A 12,290-nucleotide genomic window follows, 5' to 3' on the forward strand; every position below is an offset into this window, starting at 1 on the left:
GAGCACTATTACTAGCAAACAATTTCACCAATTCATCCATCTTTCCACTCAAAGTATTTATTTCTTCAATAACGTGCACTTTTTCACTAGTAGGAGATCTTTCGGTATGCCATTTAGAGTAATTTTCCATAATATTATCTAGGAGCTTAGTAGATTCTCCTAATGTTATTTCCATAAAAGTACCACCCATGGCAGAATCTAAAAGATTTCTAGAAGGAAAATTCAATCCCACATAATTGTTTTGTATAACCATCCATAAACTCAAACCATGCGCAGGGAAATTCCTAATCATTAGTTTCATCCTCTCCCAGGATTGTGCAACATGCTCATGATCAAGTTGCTTAAAATTCATTATATCGTTCCTAAGGGAGATAATCTTAGCGGGCGGAAAGTACTTGGAAATAAAAGCATCTTTACACTTATTCCACGAATCAATACTATTTTTAAGTAAAGATGAAAACCAAGTTTTAGCACGATCTCATAGTGAGAAAGGAAATAGCTTCAATTTAACAATTTCATTATCCACATATTTATTCTTTTGCATATCACACAACTCAACAGAAGTATTTAGATGGGATGCATCATCTTCACTAGGAATGCCGGAAAATTGTTCTTTCATAACAAGATTGAGCAAAGAGACATTAATTTCATAAGATTCCGCACTAGTGGTGGGAGCAATCAGAGTACTAATAAAATCATTATTATTAGTAGTGGAAAAATCACATAACTTGGTATTATCTTGAGTCATTGTGACAAAGCAAGCAATCTAGCACACAAGCAATCAAACGAAAAGACAAACGTAAAAAGGGCGAATAAAAAGGCAAATGTTTTTGGTATTTTATGAAAATCATTTTAGAAGTGGGGGAGAGGAAAACGAGAGGCAAAAGGCAAATAAAGTAAATGCAAGATATGAGTTTGTGATGAGTACTTAGTAGGCTTGATCTTGCTATGTATCCTCCCCGACAACGGTGCCAGAAATCCTTCTTGCTACTTCTTGAGTTTGCGTTGGTTTCCCTTGAAGAGGAAAGGGTGATGCAACAAAGTAGATAAGTATTTCCCTCAGTTTGTTGAGAACCAAGGTATCAATCCAGTAGGTGGAACAAGCAAGGCCCCAATCTTAGCACCTACACAAACAATCAAACACTTGCACCCAACGCTAAAAAGGGTTGTCAATCCCTTCAGAGTTATTTGCAAGGATGAGATCTGATAGAGATAGATATAAAATTGCTAGAACTAAAAGTAAATAAATAGCAGCAACATATTTTTGGTATTTGTGGTTTATAGATCTGATAGTATATTATGGAAGATAGACCCCGGGGCCACATGTTTCACTAGAGGCTTCTCTCATGAAGGAAAATAATACGGTGGGTGAACAAACTACTATCGAGCAATTGATAGAAAAGCTAGTAATTATGAATATATCCAAGGAAATGATTATGCATGTAGGCATCACGTCCTGTGAAGTAGACCGAAACGGTTGTGCATCTAGTACTATTACTCCACACATCAACCGACTCCTGCGTGCATCTAGAGTATTAAGTTCTGAAGAACAAAGTAACACATTAAGAAAGATGACATGATGTAGAGGGATAAACTCAAGCAATATGATGAAAACCCCATCTTTTATCCTCGATGGAAACAATGCAATACGTGCCTCGCTACCCCTGTTTTGTCACTGGGTGAGGACACCGCAAGATTGAACCCAAAACTAAGCACTTCTCCCATTGCAAGAATTACCAATCTAGTTGGCCAAACCAAACCAATAACTCGAAGTGACTTGCTAAGATATGAAATCATGCATATAAGAATTCATAGAAGATTTAAATAATATTCATAGATAATCTGAACATAAACCCACAATTCATTGAATCTCGACAAACACACCTCAAAAGAGTATTAGATCGGAGAGATCTCCGTGAAGATCATGACGAAAATGGTATTGAAGAATAAGAGAGAGAAGAAGCCATCTAGCTAGTGGGTGTGGATGCGTAGGTCTGTGATGAACTACTCACACATCATCGGAGGGGTAATGGAGTTGATGTAGATGCCCTCCGTGATCGATCCCCACTCCGGCAGATTACCGGAAAAGGCTCCCATATTGGATTGCACAAGAACAGAGGCTCCTGGCGGTGGAAAATTATTTTTTGGTCTCGTTATGGTATTGGGGGAGTATTTGAGAATTTATAGGACGAAGATTAGGGTTAGGAGGCCTGCAGGGGGCCCACAAGCCAGGGGGCGCGCCCTGAAGGCTTGTCGTCTCTCGACAAGTCTCCTGCCCCCCTTCTCCACGTTTGGCAGGTTTCTTCTGGTCCAAGAAAAATCATTCCGGAGATTTTATTCTGTTTGGATTCCGTTTACTATTCGGTATCTGCAATACTCAAAACATGGAAAAAACATAAACTGGCAATAGGCTATGGATTAACAGGTTAGTCCCAAAAATAATATAAAATAGCATATTGATGCATATAAAACATCAAAATTAGCTAATATAAAAGCATGGAACAATCAAAAATTATAGATAAGTTGGAGACGTATCATGCACCAACAGATCTCCTTGATCCTGCTCACCCCTGTGAGAATTCTCAAGATCAAGAGCATGCTCAAGATCAAGACCAAGCTCAAGATCAAGAACAAGCACATGAACAAAATTAAGCTCAAGATCAGGGGCAAACTCATAAAGGTGGCAAAGGTCGTATACAAGCTCCTCAACTTACCCCTTAGGAGATTCAAGAAGGACGTGCTACCAAGAATGCCAAAACGCTCAAAAAACTTTCTCATGTGATCGAGAATGTCTACGACAACTTATAGAGAGGGGTAACTACTCGTCGTCAATCATCAAACTTTAGTGCCCATCATGCATTTGTTTCTTGCATTGAACCACTAAAGGTACAAGAGGCTCTCAAAGATACGGACTGGGTTGAAGCCATGCATGAAGAACTCAACAACTTCGAGGGCAACAAAGTGTGGCGACTGGTGCCAAGACCCAAGGAGAACCATAATGTCATTGGGACAAAGTGGATCTTTAAGAACAAGCAAGATGCGAATGGGGTCGTCACTCGAAACAAGGGAAGGTTGGTAGCATAAGGCTACTCCCAAGTCGAGGGTATCGACTATGGTGAAACCTTTGATCCTGATGCTCGCATTGAATCTATTCGCATGTTGCTTGCATTTGCATCTCATCATAACTTCAAATTATACCAAATGGATGTGAATAGTGCATTTATTAATGGTCCTCTTATGGAGTTGGTTCATGTCAAACAAAACCCAGGGTTCGAGGATCCCAAGTTCCCTAATCATGTGTATGTTCTCGACAAGGCACTCTATGGCCTTAAACAAGCCCCACGTGCATGGTATGAGCACCTTACCGAGATGATACATGATAGTGGATTTGAAGTTGGGAATATCGACCCCACTTTTTTTTACTACGAAGGTCAAAGGGAACTTGTTCATATGCCAACTATATGTTGATGGTAGTATCTTTGGTTCTCCTAACAAAGCTTTTAATGAAGAATTTATTTCTCTAATCACTAAAGAGTTTGAGATGTCTATGATGGGAGAGTGGAAGTTTTTCCTTGGATTCGAAGTCAAGCAACAAAGTCAAGGCACCTTCATCAATCAAGCAAAATACACTCACGAAGTTCTCAAAAGGTTCAAGATGGATGATCTCAAACCTGCCACAGCTAATACTCCAATGCCTCTCAACTGCCAACTTGATCTCCATGCCAATGATAAAGCCGTGGATCAAAAGGTATACCGCTCTATGATTGGTTCTCTGCTTTACCTTTGTGCATCTAGACCGAATATTGTGTTGAGTGTGGGAATTTGTGCATGTTTTCAATCCGCACCTAAGGAAAGCCACTATGTGGCGGTCAAGCGAATCTTTCGATATTTGGCTCATAGTCCAAACTTTGGCTTATGGTATCCCAAAGGGGCTTCATTTGATCTCTCATGATACTCGGATTCGGATTGGGCGGGAGACCGTGTGGATAGGAAGTCAACTTCCGGAGGTTGCCAATTCCTTGGCCAGTCTCTAGTAAGTTGGTCTTCCGAGAAACAAAATTGAGTTTCTCTCTCGTCCATTGAGGCTGAATATGTAGCTGCTGCAAGTTGCTTTGCTTAGTTGCTTTGGATGAGGCAAACTTTAAAGGATTATGGTGTCACCTATGACAAAGTTCCTCTTTATTGTGATAATATTAGTGCCATCTCAATCTCCAACAAGCTGGTTCAACATTGCCAGATGAAGCACATCAATATTCACCATCATTTCATTCGGGAGCATATCAAGCGTGGGGAGATTGACCCCATCTACCTCAACAATAATGAACAACTTGCATATATCTTCAAAAAACCTTTGAATGAAGCAAGGTTTTGTGAGTTAAGGCATGAGCTAAATATCATTGATTTGAGCAATGTTCATTCAAACCTGGCACATTCCACCACTCTCACCATTATATTATGTTTAGATGTAGGCATGAATTTAGGGGGAGTCTAGTTCTCTCAATGAACTATCCCTCCTCCTATTATGCAGAAAACAATGTAATCTTTCACACTCGCCATTTTTTATGGTATTTGTGTCACAAAGACGAGTTTTGGTCCTGGGCCCAAGGTTAAAATCTTCACGGTGCCATACCAGTTCACTCAAACATAGGTGGCCTCGGCCACTGCCACCTCTTAGTGAGGTCTTTCCCCTTCGTATTCATTTTCGTTGCATATTTTTGCCTCTCTTATATTTTTAGGTGTGGAAACCCTCAAGGTGTGTATTCCTTTTTGTGTGGCTCTTTTCAGTCACCTTGGGACTTCCCCACCATACTTCCGTGCCTTCTCTCTGTCCCAAGCCCTCCTCACCCCTCAAACCCTCTCCCTTCCATTGCACGCATTGTTTCTTTGTGGTGGGGACTCAGGCAGGGCGGTACAACTGGTGGCTCAAGCGGTACACCACTAATCCCCGTTGCCCCCTCTCCAGCGGTACAATCAGCGACAATTAGCGGTTCTACCGCTAACTTCCAGACTATATTGTACCGGTACAACCGCTCCTCGGATTGGTACAACCGATGCGGAAACTAGCGCTTAAAAGGGAGGGCCAAGCCGAAGGGGTACTCAGTTTCCCCTTCGTGCCCAACCGCTTCCCTTGGTGCCCTTGTCACCTGCCGCCGTCTCCACCACACCGGCGTGCCTCCGGCGCCCCGGATCTGGTGCCCTCCCTCGGATTCACTCCGTGGAGGCCCTCCCTTCCCTGATCTCCTCCGATGGACGCTGGTAATGCCCTTCCTCCTTATTGTTTTTGGATCCTCCTCCTTGGATCTACTTCTTCTTAGGGCATTGCTAGGTTCCTGCGTTTGTTATGGATAAACTATTGATAGGAGGAGATCCACTATATAATTCCTATTAGTTATGCTATTAGAACCTAGAATCATCGGCATCGGTCTCGGATCCGGATGAACCGGTCTCCCTCAAACAGCGGTACAACCGCCTTCATTAGTGGTACAACTGCTCCTGCAGTACAACCGCCCGTGTGATCGGTACAACCGGCCTTCCTGGTTCCGATGCCACTGCTTCTTTGTTTTACTTTGTATACCTAATATATTCTTGTTTTTGCGTACAATCCTCTCATCTTTTCTGGGTTTCTTTGTGTGTGTTTTTCTCGTATGTGTCTGCAGAAGGCTTTGGTTCTCGCTCTGCTCCTTGGAAGAACACCAAGAATCGTGCTCGCAGATGTAGGCTCTTGGATGACTCTGAGCACGAGGAAGTGGTGATACCTAGCAATCCCTCTCGCCGTGCAAAAGCCTTGGCCGCCAAACAGAAATCTGCCAAGCCAATTCACAAATGGAAGCAAGCTGATTGGGAGCAGGTTCGCTTTCAGAATCCATATATGGTTCCCATTGTTCCCTCTTGGACAATCCCCCAATTCCGAAATGCACTCCAGATGCGCATTGTGCATGATCTCTATGACTATCACAAGAACAAGTTTGCCAAGCAGTGGACTATTGACATTGAGCACTAGAAGAATAAAATGGACTACTTTGGAGGAGCTTATACTGTATGTGACGAATTTGACTTGCTCAAGGTCATGACACTCAATTTCCCTTTGATGTGCACCTCATTCACCAGTTCTATGCCATAGTTCACTTTCGCACCGATGATGCTTGCACCCATACTTTCGTGTGTCGTGATGAACTCTTCGAGGTCCCTCGCGTGCCTTCTGCAATGCTCTTGGGTATGATGATACAAGTCTCACTCAGGATGGCGGCAGTCGTCCTCATGATCAGCCTCATCCAATGGATAAGGTGAAGCTTGCTCCCTTATACATTCCCGGGCATGGGATTGTTGGCTCCTCTAAGGACCTACCGCCGGTATATGATATTCTGCACCCTGTTTTCTGAAATGTTCTCCTGCCCAAGGTGGGCAATCAAGATGAGATTCATGGTTATTTTGTTGATCTTCTTGTTGCTATGAAGGAGATGGCTGGCACTTGGTCCACATTTGATGCTTCAAAATGGTTATGGGAGGAGCTCTACTCCATAGTTCACTACAAATTGGTCCCCAAGTATGCTTCGTTCATTATGTGCTTTCTCAACTCTATGTGGGCAATTCAGAGGCCTGGCGAGCCTCTCTCTTCTCCTGAGAATCTTACTGAGCATGAGGTCAATCAACTCCGGAAGAAGAAGCATGCTGCTCCTCACTTCCCCGATGATGCTCGTGAGGATGTCTTTGCTACTTCTAGTGATAGTGAGTTTGAGCTTCCTGAGGCTGCCAAGCCCTCTTGGGTATCCAAGTTCTCAGATAAGTTGAAGAAGACCTTCTGACTCCAAGCTCATGTTCATCAGAATCTATATGAATCCCATCTCAACGAGAAGCTTGCTCGGTGCCGACAGATTCCGATTATGAGGGCTCTCAAGCTTGATGCTGCTAGTGGTTCCGAGAAGTATATCACACTCGAGGATAAGTGGATCTATAGTCCTAGATCTTGGACAAATGATGAGGTCTCGGATTAGCCTGCTACCTCCTCTGCTACTGTTGCTCCAAAGGAGTCTAATAGTGATGAGGATGCTGATGATGAGTCTGCTAGTGGTGATGATGATGATGCTTCCGAGGAGTCTGACGGATCTGATGAGCGTTACTGAGCACCGGGGCGCTAGCATCAATCTTTTGCTTTTTGGTGTCCTGATGCCAAAGGGGGAGAGATCTATAGCTTGACAGGATTTGCGTGGGGGGCTTTGTAGTCATTTCGTCGTATCTTGTGTGTTGTTTTTTAAATTGAACTCTTATTTGCTTTTTAGTTGGTCATGAATCTACTGTGTGGAGACTAGTTGCAATTTTATGGAGACCATGTTTGTTTATTCCCGTATAATTTCTAGCTCTACTCGTTATCTCGTACATATTCTCCTCAATGTAAAATTTGGTATGTACCCTGTGGATGGTCTCTAACACCAAGGGGAGCTCCAATCCTGGCTTTGTCTCATCTGGGGCACTCAGCAAGGGGGGAGCTCGGCTTCTACTTTACAGATCATCATGCAAATTGTGTTATTGTCATCATCCACCAAAAATGGGGAGATTGTTAGGGCATTCTCCCGCTTAAGTGTTTTGGTGATGATGGCAACTCACTATGTTATCTAACCGGCTGTCAAGTATGCATGTATCATTTGGTAAGACACAAGAAGGTTAGGCATTCCCTCCAAACATAAAAGATCGAAGACGTGTTCCCTACGTGTTTATTCTCTTTGGTCGAAGGGATCCTGTACTATTAAGAGGGAATCCACATTGGAAGTCTTTGGGTGAATGAATTCTTCTCTAACACTTTTGCACCCATCGTGTTTCATTGCATCATTGAGAGAGAGGAACCCCAATATTTCTACAGACCGGTTGTACCAGTGCTATGGGAGGTTGTATCGCTCAATTGTTGGGCGGTTGTACCAATCCTGCACCAGTCCACCACCGGACACGGTTCTATTTCACTATGGTTGTTGGGCGGTGGTGGTCTGGTTGTACCGCTATATTAATTATAGCCGATACTACCGGTGTTCCAAGCGATTGTACCTCTTGGGACTTAGCCATGCCCAGCAGCCATGGCTGATGACACCTGTGGGCCAACTTCCTGTTTTGGCCGGGTTGTAGGGTAGTGGTCCAACGGTTGTTCCGCTAAAATAGGAACACCGGTTGTAGCGGCCCGACAACCGGTTGTGGCCCCAAGTGCAATTTTTGCTGTAATGGTTAGAAATCTGGGGGCCCTATATAAGGGGGGTGTTCTTCTTCCTACCCCTTATCTCTTACCTCCCTCTCTCCTCCATTGATGCACTAAAGCTTTCTTGCCCGATCTCTCTTCCTAGCCACCCAAACTTGTTGTCTTGCTAGGGATTGAAGGAGGATACCTAGATCTACACTTCCACCAAAGGAAAATTGATTCCCCCAAGTTCTTGTGTGGATTTTGTTACTCTTGGATGTTTGTGCACCCTAGAGGGAAGAGGTGACTTCGGAGCCACATTCCATTGTTGTGAATCCGCATGGTTTTGTTGGGAGCCTCCAATTAAGTTGTGGAGAGAGCCCCAACCTTGTTGTAAAGGTCCGGTTGCCACCTTCAAAGGGATCACCTAGTGGAATCACGACACCTAACATTGTGCGAGGGCGTGAGGAGAATACGGTGGCCTTAGTGGCATCTTGCAGAGCATTGTGCCTCCACACCGCTCCAAGGGAGACGTACTTCCCTTCAAAGGGAAGGAATTTCTTGAACAAATCCTTGTCTTCATCGGTTCCACTTGTGGTTATTTCTTACCTTTACTTGTATTTACTCTTTGCTTATTATTGCTGTGTTAGCATCATATAGGTTGCTCACCTAGTTGCACATCTATACAACCTATTTGTTGCTAAACCTAATTTGTTTAAAGAAAAGCTTAAAATTTGTTAGTTGCCTATTCACCCCCCTCTAGTCAACCATATCGATCCTTTCAGAATCCATCTTGACTCTTGTCACAATCATATGATTCCATGTCGGCAGCAAGTGTCATCAATCTTTCACGAAGATGCTTGGGGTTCTCTCCTTTCTCCGTGCAGAAGTATTGCAATGCTCCTTTTGTGATCTCATATTGTGGAAGACAAAGAGAGGATGTTCCTGGCTTGGAAGTCAGAATGCTATCCCAAAGTTCTTTTGCATTTGATAAGTGAATGTAAGGCATTTTCTGATTCTCAAACCTTGGGGTTCACAGGGTTGTAACCTTTCTCCAAGATCTCTAGCAACTCATCGTTGCTGAACCTAAGATGATCCTACATACCAACTCTTCACACAGAAAAATCGGCAGTGTCACCAAGTAAAGGAGGATTTCCACCAACATTATACTTAGGTTTCTCCACTCTAGGTTTAGCATCTAGCCACGAAACACCGGTGTTGTTGTTAGATGGAGGTTGTTGGCCTGAATTAGGAATGAATGCAATTGATTGTTTTAACATACAAGTTGGGTTCTCCGGTGGTGTAATTTTCACACCAAATGCTTCCAACCTCATTTTGACCAAAGCCTCAATGGAAGCATCATGCTCCTTTTTCTGCTTAGCGAGGGCTCGTTCGAGATCTTCAGAAGTGAAATATCTCCCTCCATCCATGGACGAAGCCCCCCCTTCAAGAGGAGGAGCAGACAACGGGTTCCCAACCTTATCCATCTTGCTCTAGGGAGGTTAAGCCACTAAATTAAAGCATGAGGATCTGATACCAATTGAAAGGATCTAGATGGACCTAGAGGGGGGGGGGGTGAATAGGTACAACTATGAATATTAATTGTTTCTTAGCAATTTTAGGCAATAATGCGGAATATGAAGGTGAGGCTAACAATTGCAAAGATGGTAGTCGTGCTACGCGTACTGAGCAAGACAAAAATTAATTAAAGAGTTAAGCACATGTATTACAAGTAATGTAAGAAATATCACAAAGACAAATAACCACAAGTAGAGAGTTAGGGTTAGGGATAACTGCAACTCTCAGAGACGAGGATGTATGCCGATGTTCACTTCCTTGGAGGGAAGCTACGTCACCATTTAGAGAGATGGATGTTACCAGAAAGGCACACCAATGCCACGAAGGCTCACCGTATTATCTCTTTGAGACAACACCATGAAGGAGATTCTCAACTACTAGTGGTAGACCTTGGGGTGGTCTCTATACCCTCACAAACTTTCTGGGGGTAATTGCAACGAACGATTCCTCGCTGGAGTACTTCTACCGCCTAGGAGTCTCCAACCTCCAAGAGTAACAAGATGCACCACGAAAACAAGGGGGAATCAACTTTTGCTTTGGTTAATTTGTAGATCAAGCACTCCTCCCTCTCTCCTCAAGAGATCAAGAGCTTTGGTTGGCTCAGGAGGGAGAACTCCAAGAAACAGAGGTTTGAAAATGGTGGAGAGAGAAAATGGAGTTGCTACTGTGCCTCGGGAAGAAGAAGGCTATTTATAGGTGGGGAAGAAATCCAGCCATTGGGGTCAGATTTCTATCAACCCCGGAAGTTCCGGGGGGACAGGAGGTTACGGACCCCGAAAGTTCTGACCAGGTTCCGAGCAGGTTGGAGTCCCTCGGAAGGAGTAAGGATGGGGGCGGAAGATCCGGAACCCAGCAGTTTCGGCTGCCCCGGAAGATTCGGCGCCTGGATGTTCTGGCCAGGGTCTGGCAAGGTTCTAGCCTAAACAGAAACATTGCACAAAAGATCACATTTTCTCTGGTTGGCCCGGAAGCTCCCCGAACCTTCTGGTCCCCGGAAGTTTCGGACTCCTCGGAATTTCCGGCCTATACGGAGTCTTTGCACTGTCAATTTTGACAGATTTGAGAAATGGTTTTCCAGAACTTATTTTTATGAAGAGTAGATTCCCAGATAATTTTCACGATGCATCCCATCTTAATAGTGCGGTTTCCCTAAGGACTCAAGAAAGAAAGAAAAACTTTCATGGCACTCCGTCTTTTTCCTTTTTCCGACTAGAGGGGAAATAACCACCGATGCTTCTTTTTAATTTTTGTAGATGTTTACACTAGAGGATGTGGTTAGAAATACAAATGAAATTGCCATAGATGTCAAAAATAATTAAGGGCAATGGTGTACTTTGAACAACATCTTCGCCCTCATGTCGCGAACAGTGCGAGTGGTACTGGCTGGAGGTGACTCCGGTGCCATGGCTTGACGTTCACCTATCCAACGGCTGACACCTGAACCTAGAGAGAGAGTCCGAGTGCCCATCGTTCCGGTCTCCGACCGCGCGCGAGGCTGAGATACATTGGTTGCAAGCTCAATTCCCCCTCGAGGACCTCCGACACGTGCCATCATTTGCCCTCAACTCACCATTCTGGGACACTTGGTTCTGAGATAAGCATGATGCATGGTGCCAGTCGTACTTCACCGCTCATGCACGTGCTCTCAGCCCCCCCACCAGCCGACGAGACCGACGAGGTCAACAAAAAGGACTGGTAGAGCTACTGGCCTTATCGGCTATGGACGATGTGGCTGTGCCCGAGTAGCAACTGTCGGAGGTGCCAGAGCAAGCACCCGTGCCATTGGTGGGGCAATCGAGGTCGTGGATGACCAAGTTGGCCTACTCGAGGTGTAATACCCTACTCCTGTTGTGGGTGATATTGGTATCCGCTCGATCAGTTGGCTACAATGTGTGTGTGTGTGTGTGTGTTGCTGGTTGTGTCTCAAGACGTCCCTTTGCTAGGGTGCGACCCTCCCTTATTTATACCTTCTACGAACCTCCTCTTATCCTCCCAAGGGTAGCCACATATAGTGAGTATAAACAAAGTTGGAAAGGGCCGTCTTGTCACGCCCAATATGCAGTACTATCCTCGCGATGGCTCGAGGGCCTTGATAAGGATAAGAGCACATCTCGGGTCGCTTAGCAAGAACGAATATCATTGAAATATGAAACGCCTCCAACGTATCTACTTTTCCAAACTCTTTTGCCCTTGTTTTGGACTTTAATTTGCATGATTTGAATGGAACTAACCCGGACTGACGTTGTTTTCAGCAGAATTGCCTTGGTGTTATTTTTGTGCAGAAATAAAAGTTCTCAGATTAACCAAATTTTTTACGGGGAACGTTTATGGAATTAATAAAAAATATTGGCGAAAGAATCAATCAGAGAGGGGCCACCAACTGGCCACAAGCCTGCAGGGCGCCCCCTAGGGCGCGCCCTTGGCTTGTGGGCCCCCTGTGGCTCCACCAACCTCGTTTCCACTCCTATATATTCCTATTCAGGGAGAAAAGAAATCATAGAGAAGAGTTCATCGCGTTTTATGATACGAAGCCGCCGCCACCTCCTGTTATTCC

The sequence above is a fragment of the Hordeum vulgare genome, chromosome 6H, assembly GCF_904849725.1.
Source record: "Hordeum vulgare subsp. vulgare chromosome 6H, MorexV3_pseudomolecules_assembly, whole genome shotgun sequence".
NCBI lineage: Eukaryota > Viridiplantae > Streptophyta > Magnoliopsida > Poales > Poaceae > Hordeum > Hordeum vulgare.